A 16,906-nucleotide genomic window follows, 5' to 3' on the forward strand; every position below is an offset into this window, starting at 1 on the left:
GTGGGCAGGCTGTTGTTTCGGAATCTCTGGTTGCCATATACTGGGGCTGAGGCACCCTGCTAAAGCCTCCTTTACCACCAGTCTATTACCCCCTGCTCCCACACCTCAGTGAGACACTATTTAAGCTGACGTCCCTCTAAAAGGAAACTCTGGGTGGAGGTTTGTAAATATAGAAACAGTCCTGCTTTCACCAAACTTTCATTCGACCACCCACTGCCACGTTCTTGCAAACTCATTTTCAGATGTAGGTGTAGGGATATATTTTAATATGAAAATTCTGCATGGACTCCTGCTTTACGACTACTTACCTACGACTACTGATCACCTGCCTGTCTCAAGATTTCTGTCACTCATTAACTGTGTAGTCAATTTGGAAAGTGTTTATTGCTCTAGCTTGTTGCAACAGCTACAGGAATGCCCATCCATGGGTGGGGGTTGTGATGGAGGATTTAGGCTGTATCGGTGGTTGGTGTTGTTATAGTCATTGATTGTTTCTTCCCACGGGCTGCCAGGGGATATTTAGTGCTCCGTCCATTCTTTCCCCAGATTTACCCATCCAGGATGCACAGTACCTGGAATAGTGGAAGATGAGGTTGGTATTAGGGTCACGCCTTATTCCTCTTCTATGACCTGCATCAGCTGTGAAGTTCCTAAGAGCCCCTCACACCTTGTTGTCCATGTTCACTCCACAAGCCAGGAGGGATTATGTTCTTGGGCGATGGTTAATTGTAGTACACGAGATATGCTTCACTCCACAAACCAAACATTCACAAAGTATGAGCCGTCTTTACTGCCTGCCAAACCTTTTTTCTTCGTCCAAGTATGAAGACTGATGATCCAAACCGTGCTGATACCCGGCCTACAGAATGGCATCGAGCAGATCAGGTAAGCGATTCCAATGTTTACCTTAAGTCTTATCTTAGTAGCCGGTCCCTTGTTGATTCTTCCTTCATGTTTTATTTTACTTTAGATATTCTTTGGAGTGGTAGACATGCCCAGATGGAGCAGCAGAAACCTGATCCCTCACCATGTAGCCCCCTTTTGAGTGACTGGCAATTGTATGTCGTATCCAGGGTCATTCATAGGCTCACGTCTGGTTGGCAGGAAGATATCACAGGATTATCCTAATCACCCAAGATCTCGTGGATAGTCTCGTGAGGTGAATCATGTGGGTAGGCTCGGCATTCTGCCGGTTGATGTGAGTCCTCTTGGTTGAGGTCTGCTGGTAATACACGTGCACACTGAGCCCCCACTGGCCCCCTAAATGTCCCGGGGCAGTTATGGGCCTGGCAGAGTGGCCATGATACTCTGTATGCACCAATAATCACTCATTCTTGTTCAGTTCATTTCAGGGGCATAGGAGACACATACAAACTGGGGGGACAGGGTACACCTTGGGAACTTTGCTACAGACACAAACCAACCCATATTCTAACTAACATAAAACAAGGCCAACCGAGTGACGAAGTCTTAAAACTTTGATAAAAACATATCTTTAATAGATTTAAATATAAAAAAACATCAATAAGGGCAGTTTTAAAAATGGTCACGCTTCAAACAAGTTGCAGATTTCTCAAATATGCATCAAATCAGTGTAAGACAAAGTTTGTTTGCACTGCTAGAAGAAACTTTCAAAGGTTTGAGATCTTGAAGCAGGGAATTTGAGGAACTAAAGTTTTCTTAATAACTTTCTCAATATTGATGTATTTGTAGTTAGGGGGCTTTAAAGTGATCAGTGGACATATTTTAGTCTCGAAGAATGTTTTGAATTGTACATTAAAGATTTTTTGCCTTATGTAAAAAAAGGTAAAATCAGTATTTGAATGATGTTTCTCTGAATAAGGAAATACAACTCGGGGATTGATATTTTCTGTTGTGTACCTCTGTAAAATGCTCTGTGTCTGTCTTTTTTTGTTGTATATCTCTGTAAAGCACTCGATTGCTTCACAAAGCTAGGTCAGACCTCAATAAATATAATAATAATAATAATAATAATAATAATAATAATAATAATATTAAGCACTTGGGTCTCCTCTCCGAACCCATCACATGCAAAGTATAGCCAGTATTTGTATAACTGGAGAGCGATTCTCACCTTGCTTAGTCAAAGCACAGCAATTTAATGATAAATGGAAGACAGGCCAATATAACAACATTTGGATCTCCAAGATGCACACCCCTGTGGCTTTCTCACAGAAAAGTCGATGCCTGGATCGGATGAAGGCGAATTTATAAGGCACAGTGAACGTTGATATAAAAGTACACATAAAACATCGACTCACGTATATGTCAGTGTGTGTTATATGTGCGAGTGGCACATTTTCGGGGTAATTCATAGATTTCAGCGCAGAGGCAGTGCACGCGAGCAGCGCAGAGTGGGATCGTGCGCCAGCTACACTGCAATCACGCGAGCGGGGAACGTGTATTTCTGGGGTGCGCTGGAATTATCACACGCGACAGGGCTCGTGCGAGCGGGGTACATGTATTTCTGGGGTGCGCGGGAAGTTTCAAATGTGATAGGCCCTGTGTAAGAGGGGTACGTGTATTTGGGGGTGCGCATTGAGAATCACACCGATAGGCCTTGGCCGAGCCGGGTACGTGTATTTCTGGGGTGCGCGGGAAGTTTCACACGCAATAGGCCTTGTGCAAGCGGGGTACATGTATTTGGGGGTGCGCTTGGAGAATCACATGCGATAGGCCTTGGGCAAGCGGGGTACATGTATTTGGGGGTGCACTTGGAGAATCACACGCGATAGGCCTTGTGTGAGCCGGGTACGTGTATTTGGGGGGTGCGTGTGGAGAATCACACGCGATAGGTCTTGTGCGAGTGGGGTACGTGTATTTGGGGGTGCGCATGGAGAATCACACGCGATAGGCCTTGTGTGAGCGGGGTACATGTATTTGGGGGGTGCGCGTGGAGAACCACACGCGATAGGCCGTGTGCGAGTGGGGTATGTGTATTTGGGGGGAGCGCGTGGAGAATCACATGCGATAGGCCTTGGGCGACCGGGGTACGTGTATTTGGGGGGTGCGCATGGAGGATCACACACAACAGGCCTTGGGCGAGTGGGGTACGTGTATTTGGGGGGTGCGCGTGAAGAATCACACGTGATAGACCTTGTGCAAGCGGGTACGTGTATTTGGGGGGTGCGTGTGGAGAATGACATGCGATAGGTCTTGTGCGAGTGGGGTACGTGTATTTGGGGGGTGCGCGTGGAGAATCACACGCGATAGGTCTTGTGCGAGTGGGGTACGTGTATTTGGGGGGTGCGCGTGGAGAACCACACGCAATAGGCCGTGTGCGAGTGGGGTATGTGTATTTGGGGGTGCGTGTGGAGAATCACATGCGATAGGCCTTGGGCGACTGGGGTACGTGTATTTGGGGGGTGCGCGTGGAGGATCACACACAATAGGCCTTGGGCGTGTGGGGTACGTGTATTTGGGGGGTGCGCGTGAAGAATCACACGCGATAGACCTTGTGCGAGCGGGGTACGTGTTTTTGGGGGGTGCTTGTGGAGAATCACACGCGATAGGTCTTGTGCGAGCGGGGTACGTGTATTTGGGGGGTGCGCATGGAGAATCACACACAATAGGCCTTGGGCGACTGGGGTACGTGTATTTGGGGGGTGCGCGTGGAGGATCACACACAATAGGCCTTGGGCGAGTGGGGTACGTGTATTTGGGGGGTGCGCGTGAAGAATCACACGCGATAGACCTTGTGCGAGCGGGGTACGTGTTTTTGGGGGGTGCGTGTGGAGAATCACACGCGATAGGTCTTGTGCGAGCGGGGTACGTGTATTTGGGGGGTGCGCATGGAGAATCACACGCGAAAGGCCTTGGGCGAGCGGGGTACATGTATTTGGGGGGTGTGCATGGAGAATCACATGCGATAGACCTTGGGTGAGTAGGGTACATGTATTTGGAGGGTGCACGTGGAGAATCACACGCGGTAGGCCTTGTTCGAGCGGGGTACATGTATTTCAGGGGTGCGCATGGAGAATCACACACGATAGGGATTGGGGAGCGGGGTACGTGTATTTCGGGGGTACGCGTGGAGAATCACACACGATAGGGATTGGGGAGCGGGGTACATGTATTCTGAGGGGTGCACGGGGAGTTTCACATGTGAATTGGCAGTGTGGGTCCTCCCAGGTGTGCCATCTACCCCCTCCCCAGCCCCTGCAGGCAGCCGACACCAGAGAGGACTACCCTGCACCCCTGGTCATGCCCCGTAGGCACCCCATCCACCCTGGCCATGGCCCCCAGCCAGCCCACATGTCACCATGCACTAGTGATCTCCGACTCATGTCCCCCTGCTCCCCCACCCATCCAGCATTGACGGGCACCTGCCAGCAGGCCCCGACTCATGTCCCCCAGCACCCCCAGCCATCCAGCATTGACGGTCACCTGCCAGCAGGCCCTGACTCATATCCCCCTGCACCCCCACCCATCCAGCATTGACGGGCACCTGCCAGCAGACCCCGACTCATGTCCCCCTGGACCCCCACCCACCCAGCATTGACAGCACCTGTCAGCAGTCCCCGACTCATGTCCCCCAGCACCTCCACCCATCCAACATTGATGGTCACCTGCCAGCAGGCCCCGACTCATGTCCCCCAGCACCCCCACCCATCCAGCATTGACGGCACCTGTCAGCAGGCCCCGACTCATGTCCCCCCCAACATGTCATAAAGATGCACATTCATGGGCCTCATGTCCACCAAAATACCACTGCACACCACCCCAGTCTTGAGACCCAATCAAGTTTTCCATCCACCCCACACTGAAAGGCCTATTTCATGACACAAACCAAAAGCCAACTATGTACATCAACACATGTCCATCACACACACACACTGGGTGCCAGTGATCGTGTAAACCCACATTTTGACATGCAGTAAAGCAATTAGAAAATACCACACATGGAAGTAATAAATCAAAATGTATTTAGAACAAAATGAAGGAAATGGAATGAAAACATGAAAAATATTTTAAACAAGAAATGCATGTCCAAGAATGAAAAAAGGAAATGAAGTCTCAATCCAAAGTAATCGAAAAGAAAGTTAGTCCAAACTCTCCGTCCACCAAAGCAAATCCAAATGAAACGTACATTTTAAAATCCATTGATCCCTGGTGATTCAAAATACATTTGTTGTCATAAATCCACAGTTCAACTATGTACAACGATTGATTCCAGGGTCCATGAGCCCAACGAATGAAATAAAACCTATCAAAAAAACACTACCTAATGAAGAACTATATACAAAAACGCAGGGCATTGTCCAAGCGTCCCAAAACAAATAAAAAGAGAAAGGAAACCTAACACTAACTAACTATATACAATGGCAGCGGGCAAGTCCTACGCCTCACTCTGTGATGTTCCGGGCCAGGGCATCATCGAACTCCATGTCGATGTCCCGGAGGCGGGCCTCTGCCCTGGCCCCGAGGTCTCACAGGGATGCAGTCATGGCCTGTTCCAACTACCTGCGAGTTGCCTCGAGGCACTCAGCCCGCTTCAACGCCCGTCGCATGGAGAACTCTGCCCTGACCATGGTGAGCCGCGCCTCTTCCGCCCGCTGCCGCTCCGCATCTATCCGCTGGCCCAACCACAGCCACACAGAAGACACTCCCATTCCAGGGTCCTTCTGCCCTCTGGCCGATGCCTGCCCCTCTGATGTTGATGGCCCTGAGCCATCATCACTCCCACCTTGAGCCTGCTGCTGCTGCTGTCCATGTACCCTGTCCGATGATGCCTGCACATCCTCCATCTGCTGGTCTCCAGTTGGTGGGGTGTCCACCCCTGCTGGACCTCCGACTCCCGACTGTGGCAGGGATGGGATCTCCACCAACCTGGCTGTGTTGGCTGGCTGTGTTGGTCAGGCCAGTTCCACAGGGCGACCTGGTAGAATCTGGGCCGGAAGTTGGCAGGGAGAACGACTGGTGCATAGTCTCCACAGAGGAGTAGAGGTCTGCCAGAGTGCGCAACACATGCAGGAACCCTCCGACCATGGCCCCTCCCAACTGTGCCACGTTGCCACGCAGCTCTTCGTGATGTTGTGCCCCCCAGGAAGCACACACGTCATCACGAATGACACGCGTGCACAACGCAACACCAATCAGGACAGAGGCCATAAGGTCATGGGACTCCTCGTCCGCAGGTAGTGGAGAGACAGATGACGTGGGCCTCCCCCCTACCTGCGGACGGGCCTGGGACAGGGCATCCCTGCTGGTGCATGGTGGCGAAGTCACAGGGTCAGGGACAGTGACATGCACAGGCCCCTCTGCGGCGACCTGTGCTGCCTCCTGCCCCTGGCCCTGGACTGCACCACTTGCACCAGTTGTACTACCCCCACCAGGCCCCTTGTGCGGCTCAGTAGCTGGCTCCTCCTCCTCTGTGGAGTCCACCAACCTGGATGTCTTCTGCCATTGCAAGCCCCCTGTGGGGGCTCACACGGCCCTTCCGCTACAGCGTAGTGGCAGACGCGGCACCAGCCCCCTCGCTCCCGGATGATGGCAATTCCTGGGAGGGTGGCTGGGCCTTGCGTCGCCTCCCAGTGGAGGCATCCCTGCTGCTTTGCTCCACAGCACCGTCCCCGCCCTCTTCTTCACTCGACACTGCGTAGAGGGAGACATAGAACACAAGCATCAGGGTACTGCACAATAGTCCCCTAGACAGGAAGCAATAACACATGAGTGGCACTCTCAAACGTCACTTCTATCCTGTCCCTCCACAACACATGGGTCAATGCAGGCAACACACATGCAGAAACAGGCACGGCACATGCAATCAACATCAGCATCCATGAACAAGGCCCTCTATTGACATAAAGGTTTGGCTTCAAACTCACATGCATCATGGCTCATACTGATCCCATGCACACACATCACTGGAGGGTCAGCACAGACACAGTGGATACAAGGGTGACTAGACTGCATAAGTGAATCAACACATCGTCACGGACATGTGTCATGCATCCATGGCGTTTCAAAGTCACACATACGCGTCACATGCATGTGGTTCCTGCATGACTGGTCTCACATGCAGCACCATGATGTCCCTGCACACACACATCCATACATGGCGCATGTCACACATACAGGCAAGCAGCTGACTACCAGCGTACTGCAACATGCCCTGTTTCACACATCAATGCATGGCCACTTACCGCTCAACTCCTGGGCTTGGAGCGCTGGCTAATGCATTCCAGGATCCTCATCTGGATGTTGCTCAGGCTGACCCGGCACCCCTCTGCATCCTCTGCCTTCATGAGGCACTGGGCCTTGCTGAGGGTCCTGGACCTGAAGTCCTCCCAGTGCTTCCGGACGTGCTTGATGTCGAGGGTTGCCACACCCTCCGCGTTGATGTCCTCCCAGATCCTCTCACGTCCTTCCTTGTTGGCATGCGATGGTGTGAAGAGGGCATCATAATGCCCCAGAACTTGCTCCACCAGGACACCAACTTCCTTGTTGCTGAAGCTGGTAGCCCTCTACCTCTCTGGCTGGTGGTCACTAGTTGTCTCAGATGGTGTTTGCCCCGACATGGTGACCCCCGAGTCAGGTGTGGGTGGGCAAATGGGTCCTGGGGCTGGGCTGTGGAGCGATGGTATCCCAGTCGGGAGTCTTCTGATCCAGCAGGGGTGGACACAGCAACTGGACCCCTGCAGATGGCTGACGTGCAGGCACCAAATAGCAAGGTACGTGGGCAGCAGGCAGGCAGCAGCAGATGGCAGGTGTGAGCGTGCTCAGGGATCTGGGGGGCAGGAAAATGGGCTTTTGGGCAGGAGCGTGGTCTTCCGTGTGTTGTCGCGTGGCCAGCTTGGTACGGAGTGATTTGGCACGTGAAAAAAGTGCACGTCGCGTGTTATTCGTGGAAAGGCCCTTAGCGCGTAAGCGCGTCTGTGACGTAACGCGCACAGGCGTTTCCCACAACACGGGTGCATGTTCATTGTACACGTGAAAAAACTGCACGTCCGGGTGGCACTGCATGAAATTGGAGGAAAGGCCCCTAGCGGGTATGCACGTAAGTGACGTGGCACGTGTGGGCTGGCTTAAAAGGTACGTATAGGACGCCATTTTCTTGTACGTGCTTTTTGTGGAGAGTGAGCGGGTGATTCTTGTACTTCTTGTCGGGTTCACACGCGATTACTTCACAACGGTTCCAGTTCGTACCCCCTGTTTACTCAGACAGCGTTCAATTCTTCTTTTAGCGGGGGTGTTGCCAACGCGCACACGTGTGTCTTTTTCATGTTCTTTTTCCAGGCAGACGGTGAGTCGCGCACGTATTTTCCAACTGTGGTTGCCCCCGTGTGTCGCATACCCTTTCAGAGGTCATTGTAGGATGTGTGTATCACGCGTACGCTTATTTTTGTGTTTCTGGGTGCCACAGTATAGTGCGGGTTCATTTTTCCACGCACGTGCTCTACCAGGGGTTGCATGCACGTTTCATTTTGTTTTCGGGGTACCACGCACGTTCACTGTCAGCTGAGCTCCAGGCAACCCGTCAGGAGATCCGGGCATCACGCAAGGCCATGCAGGCAATAATGCGTACTACCTGGTGCTGCATGGGGATCTCCGTACCATCATCCTGCAGAACCAAACCTTCCAGACCCGCATGCTTGCTGCCATGGAGGACCATACCAGGGCTTTGCATGGGCTGCCTCCCATATCACGGCCACCTCCTGATGTAGCAGCAGAGGGTGATGACAGCAACGGTAGTTCTCCCACGGTAGCATAACCGTGCAGGCCATGAGCGCATGGAGGTTTTTTTTTTCAACATCCACGCATGTGGGTGTTGGGATGCACCCTGTACCTCGTGCCTCCTGGGTGCCACCCCTGGTCCACACATGGGCATTTTTTGTTTTTTTTGTTTTTAAAAAAAAGAAATTACAGTGTGTTGCTTTGTGTGGCTCCCATGGGCATCCACTGTGTATTCTAGCTGGGCACATGCAGGCTAGTACTTTCTTTGGGTTACATGCTTGGTTTCCTGACACACACACCCCTCCTGCTTCCCCTTTCCATGGGCTTGCAAAGGGTGTGACCAAGTGACAGTAACTTACACAGTGACATTGGGCTCCCATGAGTTGTGTGGGCAGTCTGTAGTCAAAACTGTGTGTACATCCCTAGTGGGGATTGTTGTTGGATTCTACACTGCATGGTGTATTGATATGTGCTTGGCATCCATGTCTTTCTCCTTATATACATGTAGGTTCTTCATGTCTTCACAAGGCCGTCTCCTTTGCAGATGCAGTTCATGTTGTGTGCAGTACACTGAGACATTTGCCTGACAGCAACACTCTGCAGTTGGACGGGGTCGATGTGCTGCCTTAGTCAGGTTGTGAGACTTGCACTACTTTAATTGTTTGCTGTCATATATTGCCACGCTTTCATCCTGTACTGATGTTTTGTGTTGCTGGTACGTATTTGTTCATGTGTGGTGTTTCTTATTGATTACTGAGAGCATATTGTCTGTGGACTGTTTACATTAGGGACATTGCACTTTGTGACACTTCTGTCATGTGTTGTGCATTCATTTAGTTGCTTTCACGTTGCATGCCATGGTGTGTTGGGTAGCTGAGATGGGGAGGGGTTGGGTGACATGGCACTATTTTGATGTGGTATTTTGCAAGGGGGGAATCATTCCTGCTGCATGAATGTGTGTCTTTTTGTGACACAGCATTGAGTGTCTTTAAGTAGGTAGGGATGCACACAATGTAACACTTCAAGGTGAACAATCTCGGGCTGGTATGGTTGTGACAGTTGACTGTCCCTTTTGTCATCATCATTGATTGTCAGCTGGTATTTGCCAGGCCTGTGTGCACTCCGCAGGGGTGGTATTTTAGGTGAAGTAATTTGCCACAAGCTGGGTACGGGCTGCCTCACCACGTGCCCTTTCACCTCCCATGGGCAGCGGCCGTTCATGTGGTTGGGGATGTGGGGGCACCACCATGTCCACCGGCACGCACCGGCATGTTGCAACATTCTGCAGGACACATGCTGCCACTATGATCCTGCACACTACTGGGGGCGCGTATAGTGTGCTCCACTATGCCCCGGGTTGCAATATGGGCTGTGTTATATCTTACCTTGGGTGGTGTGGTGGGGTTCTGAATTGGCATCATCGTGTAGGTGCTCAGAGGGTAGGCACTGTCCCCTGGGGAGGTGATGATGGCTATCGTTAGTGTGGTTGTCACTTTACTCAGTATCTGACATGCATGCACGTGCAAAGGCATTTATACTCACCAATCAGCCATGTGCCGCCATGCCGCCCAGCTTCCAGGTCCCAGTTTATGGGTGACATTCTGAAAATGAAACTATCATGGCTTGACCCTGGATAGTTGGCATATACTGAAGTGATTATTCCCTTGGCATCACATACTACCTGCACGTTGATTGAATGACAGTGCTTGCGGTTTCGATATATGTGCTCAGTGGCACTGCGAGGACGTAGAGCCACATGGGTGCAATCAATGGCACCTAGCACTTTGGGGAAGTGTGCCACCCCGTAAAAATCCTGCACCACGGCCTGCCTTTCTGCAGGTGTTCTGGGCATGTATATGTGCCTGCGGACTGAGGGGCATGCAGTCATGATGGCCAACACCTGATGTAGGCAGCGTGACTGCGTGGCCTGTGACACCCCCCCCACTATGGCACTTGTCCGCTGAAATGACCCAGTAGCCAAGAAGTGCAGTACATTGAGCAACGTTTCCAAGGGACTCAGTGTTTGGGAGCACAGGGTGGGTGATGTGAGGTCATCCTCCCACTCCCTGACCAGTTCTAGGATTATGTGTGGTGGAAACCTGTACTTCCCATACACCTGGTCATCAGGCATCCCAAAAAGGCTGGTCCTGGGTAAAAAAATGTGGGGCCTGGCTATCCTCCTCCTGTGTTGTCCCACGACCACTGCTGCGAGGAACGGTATATTCATCGTAGTGTCTGAGTTTGTTTGTTGTTTGCGCGCACTTTTATGCTGCGCGGGGCCGCTTACGCCTGCTTCCTGCTGGTGTACGTGTTTCCGGATTAGCGCGTCTTTTTTGGTGCACGCCTTTCCCCTGTTTGATTCCATGAATACGTATTGTTGGCGCGCGTGTGGGCGTTGCAAGCATTTCCCTCCTGATCTTCCCCCGTAACGCCCACATTTTGGTGCGTTACTCCCGATTCCGCGTGTTGCGCCCTGTGTTCCGCCCACTTTTGTTATGTGCACTGCGCTATGTGTGCTTTCCCTGTGTGTGTAGCGCACGCCATTTGATGACGTGTGCGTATGCGTGCGCCAGCCACTATTTTAGCGCACATCCCAGGATTAACACGCGCACTGAATTCCATGAATCGATGTGCGTAGCTTTGGCACGCGTGCGCTGCGATTTTCACATTTGCGCTGCGATTTTCCCACTTGCGCTCCCCTTTTCGGCACAAATTTATTCCATGAATCGGGCCATTTGTTTCTTGTCTCTGCACACAAGGCCATTCCAAGGATTTGTGGGGCCAAGTGCAGAAATTCAAGTGTGGGACCCCTCTAATGTGGATATGGTGACACCTCCGAAAATGACATGGGAAATTACATCAAAAGAAAAAGATGTTACATACCTCTATAAACACGGTTTTTCACAACATATTTTGAATTTTGCTATTGCTCAGTCTGGAAACATGTAAAAGTTTAAAATAAACCTGCACAGAAGTGATCTAGCAATGTAAAACTAACATAATTAATTAAAGTGTCTAGAAGTGATTTAATTAGTAGTGTGAGCTATATAAGAACATGCATGTGTGAAACAAAGTAACGTGGTAGCTAATGGAAGATCCATCCACTGGCACAGAAGGTGAAGCAGCAAAAAAAATCAATGGGAGTTAGCTGCAGACATTAAAGGGACTTTCAGGAGTTTCAATGGGTAGAAGGGGAGGGAGTAAATACCCACAGAAAAAGTAACAACACTAGATGGAAAGGAAATCCAAGAAAACATGGGCGTGAGAAGATAGGTGGGGAGACATTAGGAAGCGGGCAGATACAATGAAAAAACAAAGAAACCGAGATAAGCAGTGGAACATGGAGAAACAGGGGAGGAAAATGAGAATGCACAGACACTACCAAGAGACTGTAGGGCAAAATATACAGAAAGGAAGTCATATAACCATTTGAGAAGGCAGGGGGTGGTGATGGGTAGCAGGATATGTGACTGAGGAAAAAGTATGCAAGTGGTAGAGAAGGAGCTATGAACTGGACTGAAAAAAAAGACATGCTGAATAAAAGTGGAGGCTGGTTTGGGCAGAACCAAAGTCTATACAGTCTCAGGGAATACATCTGGTAAAACCCCTTCTTCTTTAGCATAGACAGGGCCAAACAAGGTCCTTTTACTTAAGGTAGAATACTGCTTCACATATCCGCACCAGTGACCTGATCAGTTATGTACACAAGTTTTGCATTAGAATGCAATTGTAGCTCGATGAACCTCATGATAAAACATATAATATATGTCAGTCTGCAATATCCATATAAAAGCCTGCAAATAATATTTGTATCTATCAACTGTGTAAAGTAAGGTGTATTTTTGAGTACCCAGAACACATAAGTACGTTGATAGGTGCTGTGTGCCTTGGTAACACACAATTAACTGTTCTTGGTGAAAGGTGCTCATCAATGAGATGAGTAATTCTATGGCTGCAGAAGAAGTCCAGCAGAACATCCCATTGGCAATACAGAGATGTCACAGGATATGTACCCCTAAAGTAATAAGTAAAAATGACATGGCTGCTAAAAGCAAAAAGGTGACATCTTATTTTGCTAAGACTGCTCATAGAGATTGTTGCATATGAAATTGCTACTGAATTAAGTAAGTCTTTGAGTTGTTTAGGGACGAAACATTTGGATGCAGTTATAACCCGTCCTTGACCAAATCGGCTGAGAGGTGTAGTATCAATAGTCAATCCGTAAATCAACAAGATGAGATATCTGAGTGTAAACCTGAGGAGAACCTCAAGGTATTGCCACGAACTATGAGCTACCTGAATGAGAGAAGGAAGGCAGGAAAAAGTGATCTGGTGCACATTACTATAATTGTACATAATACCTCACAGTTAAATGATTTAATAGAATTAAATGCATCTACAACTATTGATATGGAAATGGACACGTCAGAGGTGGATAAAATGGGGGATGAAAAAAAGAATTACATCTACACCATGTCTAATGAATGTTGAGCCTGTGATGTTTTTTGAGGAAAGTAAATGGCATGATTTTCCCGCTTGATCTATGGGGACAGTGGCACTTCCTAGGGATGGACATGCAGAGGACATCAGTATGCCACAAATATTTAATGGGCATGACCCGTCCCTAGATAAGGACTCTGTCGACCCGTTAGAGGATATTGCAAGCAGTATGACATCAAATGATATGTTCTGGGCTTTGGACAACTTGCTAACCATGTTGGTTGCAAAGTATGAAAGTTTGGAAAAGAAAATAGATGTACAGTCTGTGTTGTTGCTGAAAAGTATAAATCAGGCCCATAAAACAGCCAGGGAAGTAGGTACAGCGACCGAAATATGTACCTAAAATCAATCTAACGTGGATGTAGTTAAACTTTTGGATATTACTACTCTGTCCCCTCAAAAGATTCAACCTCAAAAAAGGGGGGTAAAACCCTGCAATGGTAGAACGGTCAAACCCAGGGTTGTATCTCAGGCCTTTATGTACCCAAAAAAACAATACACCCGCAACTGACATGTGGAGTAGGCAAAAAGAATCGCTGCTATTTTGAAGCAAAACTAGCGCCATCCCAGAAACGGAGCCTGAGTCTATCACTAGCTAAACCCAACCTCTACAATAAGTAGTGCTATGGACGGTGGTAATTCGAGCACCACAATTGAATTAAATGAGGTGAATAATGATATATTGGACACAAATAGCAGGCCTGCAACATTGAAAAATATTCATCTTATGTCTGCAGGGTCAGCTAATGTACCTAACATTGCAAAAAATACTCAGTTCCCTCGCTCTAACACTCAGACTAATTTAAACGAAATATGGGCACCAGAAACAGTGCTGTTGAGTGTATCCATTTCTAATCAAGTTGAGTCAGTTATGAATCTGGACGAAATGCATAAAGCAATACAACTAAAGTTAGCATCTAACCGTTATGACACTCCCCGCTGAATTGAGAAGCTGTCTTGAGTATATTCCACATGATTGTCCCTCTTCGTGGAATATGCTCAGATGACATCAGAATTGTTGATCAGATGGAGAATACGAAGGAATTTATTACCAACATCTAGTTCAGTCTCACATCTACTCTTGATTTTGTACTAGGTTTTGAAGATGATCTGTTCAGACTTGGTTACACATCTGGAGTGGTAATGATTTCTCAAAACAATCCTCGGGCATTAACAGCATCTAATATAAAAGCACCTTCTGTCTTTGATGGTATGCTGGGCAAAAATAGTCAAGTTCCATCTTGCGATAAAGGTGCACATATACATAATGTTAGTAATATTAGGACACCTGTTCCAACATTGGAGGCTATTCAAACCCCAGTGTTAGGTGGGAAAAGTGGAGATGAAGTAGATGGCTACTGACAGTGGTTGCCTTCTGCGTTCCAGAGTCATTTAACTTCTCAGCCCCGATGTTGAAAATCTGATTCTATCTTGGAATACAAGAGCATATAGGCATATATTTGGTGAAGAGGGATTATCTGCTAATATGGACATATTTTTGTTAGTAGCTTTACAAGAGACATGGCTCACGGAAAAAAATGAATTTGATGGTCGCTTCACAGTACATCAGATTGCTGCAAAAGGACTGTGAGGACGTCCAAAAGATGGCCTTCTCCTGTCTGTAAAAGCTTCCAGGAAATTAAAAGTGTTAAAAGAAAGCACCCCATCTATTCAGGCAGCGTTCCTAACAAATGAGAAATGGAAGATCCTTGTGGTAAACATATATTATCTGCCCAATTGTTTTGAAACAAAAGCAGATACTAAAGTTGTAGGCAATTTGATCAAGAGTTACTCTGAAACACATCCCTTATGGTTGATGGGAGATTTTAATGCAAAAATAACACTAAACCACTTTGATTTCCTGATAGTTAATCATTCATCACTGGTACATAGAAAGACTACTAACCGACAGAGAACACTTTGGGTACAGTTATTTGAATAATATGGAATAGCTATGTTAAATGGGTACTGTCCCAGAGGTGCTAACAAGGCATTTACCTGTGCTGCAGGTAAAAGCGCGACCACGATCGATTATATTTGTGTTAATCATGCTGGATTAGCCTTGATAGTGGACATGGGCATTGTCTCCCATGAGGAGAGTGATCACTTCCCTCTGTGGCCATTATTAAGCTATCAGTCGCCCTAGAATTAACATCTGGCTATGATCTAAATGGTGACATTTTCCTTAATGGTAATATGAATCGCATACAGTGGAATGAGAAAAATGTGTCTAAAGGTAACATCATAGCACAACGCCTACTGACTGAGTATATCAAGACATACCAATGGCCTGGGTCCCCTAACAGAGAAGGGATTATTGTTAACTTTTCTGATACCATGATGAAAATTTGTGAAGGTTGTAGGACCAAAAGGCAATATAAAATACTGTATGAATGTTCAAATATTGCGATTAATAAAAGGGTACACTATGATAAAAATATAGCAGAGGTGTAAATAATTATGCGATCTATGACTGCTAAATTTCTGTTTCCAGCTTTAGGCTTAACTAATAATAGCCAGGTGACTACAAATATTAAATCAGTTAAGTATTTGTATCGCTTGTGGCTTAAAGTCTACAAAAACTCATGTGAAATAGAACATGGAAAGAAATTGCCTGGTTAGCTACTCAACGAAACTCGACAGAAATATAGCGAGTTATTTGTGGCACAAAAAAAAGAGATCTCCCTATTAACTGTGTGGCAGAAGCAGATTGGGAAACATATATTGTGTCGACCCTGGGAACCACAGACAATATAAGTAAGGTGAAGAAACTTGATCATATATGGGTATTTAGGGCGACAATCAATGACATCTGTAAAATGATTGTTAGCCTGAATAATTCTCGTGCAGCAGGCCCTGATGGGGTGTGTAACAATTTGATAAAATCATCGCCTGAGAGCTGAGCTAAAGTATTATTAATTATGTTCAATGAAATTGGTATGAGTGGTAATATTCCCACGACTTGGAAGAAGAAAGGTGCATGGAACAATCCGGAAAACTATTGTTTACTGGCCATGCTTGATATACCGATGACAATCTTCACAAGGGTTCTTCTAGTGGAGCTAAATGAGTGGATTAATGTGAATCTAATCAGATTGGATTTAAAGCGAAAGCAAATATGGCACATAACATAATCATTTTAACATCAGCAGTTGAATATCCATGCAAGAGGCGCAAACTCCAATATGTATTGCGCTTATATTGATTTTAGTGCTGCGTTTGACTCAGTGCAAAGGAACACATTGTGGAAGAAATTGGTTAAGTAGAACATTCCATCTGGACTGCTAACTATGCTTTAGGCCTTGTATTCAGATACATCAGTAAAGGTGCGCTTAGATGGTACCGGCAAACTTTCAAAATCATTCCCGATATATCAGGGTGTCAAACCAGGTTGCATAGTTGCGGCCACACTTTTTAATCTCTATCTGGCAGATCTTCAGTATGATTTGTCAAATCCTCTAACATGTACAGCAAAAATAGGAACCTTGTCGCTTAATTGGTTAGCATATGCTGATGATCTGCTTTTACTCGATCCCACCCCTTATGGTTTACAGATCACCATCAGTGCTCTGAGTGCCTTTGCTAGTAGTAATAATCTCAAAGTAAACATAGGAAAAAGTAAAATCATGGGACCTCATTACGACTACGGTGGTAGCCGTGCCGGTAAAACCGGCACGGCTGCCACCAAAGTGTTTTTTTTTACTGGCGC

This window comes from Ambystoma mexicanum, chromosome 5q (assembly GCF_040938575.1).
Source record: "Ambystoma mexicanum isolate Mex_15411 chromosome 5q, UKY_AmexF1_1, whole genome shotgun sequence".
NCBI lineage: Eukaryota > Metazoa > Chordata > Amphibia > Caudata > Ambystomatidae > Ambystoma > Ambystoma mexicanum.